Source organism: Emydura macquarii, unplaced genomic scaffold (assembly GCF_026122565.2).
Source record: "Emydura macquarii macquarii isolate MOO-44397 ecotype Brisbane River unplaced genomic scaffold, CSIRO-AGI_Emac_v2 contig_1644, whole genome shotgun sequence".
NCBI classification, from domain to species: domain Eukaryota; kingdom Metazoa; phylum Chordata; order Testudines; family Chelidae; genus Emydura; species Emydura macquarii.
The window spans coordinates 6,729,940-6,735,416 of NW_027131781.1; positions in this window are offsets into that span (position 1 = coordinate 6,729,940).

Below are 5,477 nucleotides of genomic sequence, written 5' to 3' on the forward strand. Positions count from 1 at the left end.
GATGAGCCGACTGAATCATTGGGAACTCAGCGTCTGCACCGTCCCCCACAGCTGCTTGCTCCAGTCCTCAGCCCCGCGCGTGAATGAATGAGGCAGGGAGGAAGAGAGCTCAGGCGCCCTGCAACTTTAGCCAGCTGAGTCCCAGCCAAACTCCTTGTAAGGAAAGCTGCTGCCTCTCTCAGGCCCCGCTGGCTACGATTTCCCATCAGCACAGGGGACTTTCCTCACAGCAAACAAATAAACCTGCAGAAAAGGCCTCCAAGGCTCATGGTTAAAGGGGAAAGAAACACACCAGCTTGTGGCTCCCCTGAGTGCTTTAGTAGGCTGCAGTCCCAGCCCCTGGACACGGCAGCATCCCCCACTGCTGCATGCCATCCTTGCAGCACATTAGATGTGAAGACTTCGGTTATTAATAAAAGGCTGCTGAAAGGAGCTGCTAAAAGGGGACGTGAAAAACCTCCCTAGGAACCCACCCTCTCCTCTTTCCAATACCTCCTCAGATCACACGGCTCCCGGCCAGCCTATCAATGATTTCAGCCGCCATCCACGGAAGTGCAGTTGCTCCTTAAATAAATAAGTATATGCGATCAGGTCGTCCCCCGGGCACCCTGCGCTGTCTGGGTCCGCGCTGTCTTAGCATCTCTCTGAGCGAAACACAGCGAGGCAAGATCAGGGCACCACTGGGCACTGCCCAAGGTCACACAGGAAGTCTGTGGCTGAGCAAGAGACTGAACCACGGTGTCCTGAACTGCAGCCCAGTGCGCTATCCAGGAGGCTGCCCTTCCGACCCTTAAATCCCTTCTGAAATCTAGCAGCCCCGGGAGCTTTTGCTTTGGTCCGCAGGAGCTGCCTTGGGTAATTATGGGGGTGTCTGTCTAAATAAACTCGGAGCATCTGAAGAAAATAAGCAAGCAATAGCACGGGACTTGGCTTACCTAGACTGGAAGCGCTTGGGGGGGCAGAAAACAGGTTTTTGTTATTCGTGTGGCCAGTGTCTAGCAGAAAGGGGCCTGGATCTCTGAGCGGCACCTCTAGGGGCTACCATAACATGACAAGTAAGTCAGCAGCAGCATCCTGTCAGCGATCTCGGACACCTGGGAAAGTGAACCCCCCGGACCAGTTTAATAGCTCATCTGGGTTTTATATATTTTTTCATGTGACAGTTCGTTGAAGGTCAGCAGAGGCCAGCTTGTTCCAGAAAACAACCAGACACAGCTGAAGACAGTCAGTCCAATTCAGCTTCCAGTTAAGCCAGAAAATCCGGAGTAACTTCCCTGAACAATACAGAGTTCCTGCCGACTTCCGGCCGAGTCAGGAATAGAACCCAGGAATCTTGGCCGCCAGTTCTTTGCTCTAACCACTAGGTCTCACTCCTTCCATTCATTCATTCACTTTCAGAGATTTGTAGAATTCCTGTTGCTATAGCAACTGGCGGCTGCTGTCAAAATTTAAGCCAGCATCTCCAAAGCTCCCTGCTAGGGCAGGCTTTAAAGGGGCTAAATCTTCTGCCAAATGAAGGGCCAGATTGGGGGCAATAAAATACGCAAAACAAAGCAACCACCCCTCCCCCCCTCCAAAGAAATCCACTAATCATAAACTAAAGTCATCAACCAAACGCTAAACAAACTCAGCTGCAGGTGGTGTAAACCCAAGTCAATGTTGCTCTGGTGATTTAGACCGGATTAGGATCCGACCCTGTCTACATGGGTCACACAGACTGCGTGTACTTGCCTGAGGATCCATCATGCAGTCCTCAGGCCTCGTCTACACCGAGAATTTAGGTCAACCTAGCTACAGCACTCAGGGGTCTGAGCAACCCACCCCACGGAGCACCGCAGCGATGACGGCCTCGCTGCTGGTGTCGATGCGGCTAGGCTGATGGAAGAATGCTTCTGCTGCTCAGGGAGGTGGATTACCTACAGTGATGGGAAAAAATCCCTTCCGTTGCTGTAGGCTGCGCCGACGCTACGAGGTGATGCCAGCCTAGCTATGGCGCCAAAGCTACACCAGAGAGAGTCTCTGATCACAAAGGTCCAGCCTCCACCTTGGAAAACAGCTCCAGCAATACTATCAGCGAGATGCATCAGTTAGCTCCTTCCCCGTGCTGGGAATCCAGATGTCTTACTGGGCCCATCAACAGACGCACTCATTTCTCCACACTGGCTCGATTCTGATCAATACGGTCACTGGTGGTGACTGCAGCGCCCATGCAAAAGTCTCTCCTTTTTCTAGCAGCTCCCCTAAACCAGTCTTATCAAAACACCCGCCCGTTAACGACAACCCACACCTGGCACGGACCGATCTATGGCGCCATTAGCAGCGCCCTTACGTAAACACGGCAAAGCGCTGGACCAGTCAGGCCGCCGGGCCTAATTAACGCAGGGCCCGACTCTGCAACCTTTCAACAAACAGCCCCTCCTTTGCGCCCGGCACCGATCTCACACCCACGTAAATCAGGCGGAGCTCCGAACCCGGCCCAGTGGGACTGCTCCGGCACAGCCAGGCCCTGAAACGTGGGCTTTGCCCTAATGAACACAGCGCAGGCCAACGACACCTTCCAGGCAGCCTGGCCACGTCCAGCCCTTTTCACTCAGCTGGCGTGGATCGGCTTTGCTGTCTCGTCTCCAGGGTAGCAACGCTGATCCGCAGCCTTCTGGAAAGGGGCCTTTATGCCACAGCTAGTCCGCTGGCTTCAATGGAACTAACAGAGGCGAGGGCAAGTGACTCGCCCCGTCGTTGGCAGGGCTGGGAAGAGAGCACAGAGGGTCCTACTCGCAAAGCCCTGCCCTAACCGTTAGGCCACGCCACCCCCCTTGTGTGGGATTGCTTCGGCGCAATGGGTTTTGCTACACGTTTGCAACTGTTGACTCCAGCTGAGTCCCAAGCCCCGCGGCTGTGCCAGGAGCCGGTAAAGCCAAAGTTTGCAGCCGTCTATCAGCGTGTCCTCCTGTCTGAGGGCTCTGTTCACCTCGCTGGGCTTCTCTTCCAGCTCCAGGAGACAGGGGCAACAGCCCAGATGTTCTGCGGTGTCCAGTTTGTGGGAGGTGCAGATGAGGGGGTCACGGTCCCAGTTCCCAGCATAGCTTCACCGCTGCTCTAAACTACCCCAGCGAGCTAGCACATAAACCGAGGCTTGCCAGAGTATAGCAGTGCTCTGGTCATGGCATCTTCCTCCCAGCCTTGTGAGCAACACGGTCCTTACACCGGGAATGGGAGTGTAAGCGCCAGCTACTCCTGCTCAAAGATGATCTAGGGATGCCATCGCCCTAGGGGAATGCCCAGCCAGCTGGCTACACTGGTTTACAGCTGATTTGCATTAGCCCAGGCAAAGGGATTGAATCTAGGCCAGCGTCTCTGACAGAGCTAGGGAAGGGCATGCAACACCCTAGAAGAAAGTGCAAGGTGCCCATCAACCCAGATCTATGGTGTTTCTAGTACCTCTGTCAGAGCAATGGCCCCCAGTCTGAGAGAGCACAGACCAAGGCTGCTTTTGGTCCTTGCACAGAAGCTCACAGGGGAAAGGGGACAGCTCCTAGCACCCCAGGGCCCAGCCCTGATGCCCCCACTCATAGCTAGTTACAATCTATTCCCTGCTACCGCTTTGCTACAGGTGCACCAGGAGGAAGACATGAGCAGCCCTTCTCTTTTGGGTAAACAAAGACTGCATGTGTTTAAAATTAATCAGAGTTCAGAGCTAAGTGTTTTCTCAAACCCAAGCCCTTGCCAGGTATTTGGAGAGATAAATCACGGCACAAAAGCAAAGATGAGATGTCAGATTGCTGATGCATTAGAGAGTTGTGCTAATTGTTCCTGGATCCGAAGGGAAAAACAACTTTATGGGGCAGAGCAATGTAAATATTTATAGGATTAAAAAAGGTCTTTCAAAGACCATCATAAAATACCCCCGTTATTAAGGCTTTAGGTGCTAGGGTGGAATTTGTTTAGCTTACATCTCTAAACTGTGATTCTTTCAGACGCTAATAGCCTGGTGTTTTCCTTTGACCGATGTGTGCTGCAAGAATGAGCTAGACTCCACCACGCGGATATCAGATCTGGCAACCTGGCTTTGCAAAAATAGCACTTTAGGGTACATGTCTTTATATAGCTATTTCACCAGAATAGCAGATACTGCAATATCTACCAAGTAATCTTACAAGCCAAACCTCCAGGATTCCTCATGGGAGTGAAAGATTTTCAGTCTTTAAACTGAGCCATGATGAAGGGACCCCCTAAGGACGCTTCCAATCAAACGACTTTCTTCCTAAGGCATGTCGGAGACAGCATGGGCCGGAGGAACGAAGGAGCATGTGGCAGAAGATACCAAATCCCCATCATAACCCTGCTTGATGGGCGCTCTCGGGCAAGCCATTTAAGTGGTGATTAATTATATGTATTATAACAACACCTAGTGACCTCCAGTTGCGACTGGGGACCCCTTGTGCTTGGGGCTGTACGAATATAGTATGATACAGTCCCTACCCCAAAGAGTTTACAATCTAAATAGACAAAACAGATGCAAGGTAGGAGGGGAAATAGAGGCAGATAAAGGTGAAGTGATTTGCCAAAGTCACACAGCAGGTCAGTGGCAGAATCAGGGATAGCACCCAGGTCTCCTGACTCCCAGTCCAGTGCTTTCTCCACTAGCCCATGCTGTCTCACCTCTTACTGCCTCAGTTTCTTTACCCATATGTTGGGGGTTGGACCATCCCTCCCTGTCCATCTGGGAGGGAGGCCACAGCCTTTCGCTACGGTACTTCTGTGGGGCCAAAAGATCAAAGGGGGGAATTAGCGTTCATAAACTCTGGCCCTCGGGTGGGGCAGAGCCAGCAATCAGGCCTCCTGGTCTATAGTGAGGTAGTTGCCACCCCTGGGGTGGGGTCAGCAGCAGGGGAGAGGGGACCCAGGCACACCCTACTCTACCCAACCCACTCCCAGCCCTGCGCCCTACCAGTGACGGAGGGTTCCACCTCTGAGTCAGTGGGGTCCCAGCTGAAGCACACTGACGTATTATCGGGCCACAGTACAACCGGACGACTGTCTGGTTCCCCTGGGCTTCATCCTACCTTCCCTCTCTGGAGCACCTGGACCTGGGGGTTGTTGTCCATCTCCCTGGGGTAGACAGCGAGCAGCAGCGTCCCAGGCGGCAGGCGGCTCCGGCAGCTCCTCCGGGTCCTTGGCGCTGCAGTGGTCAGGCTTAGGCACCAGCGACGGGGGAGAGACCTCCTCTTCTTCCAGCAGCTCCAGCCCAACTGAGTTAGAAGGCTGGCCTTTTATACTTCCCCTTCCTGTCCCGCCCTTCGGCTTCCAGCAGGGCAGGCATGGGTGTCCTGGCTCCGCCCACCAGGAGGTGGGAGAGGGTTTCTCCCTGTCTGTCTTTGAGGGAGGCCACGCCCCCTTACTACTCCATGAAACAGGAATAAAATGTAACCACCTCCTTCACATGGAATGATTGTGAAGCAGTTGGAACATGTGGAGTG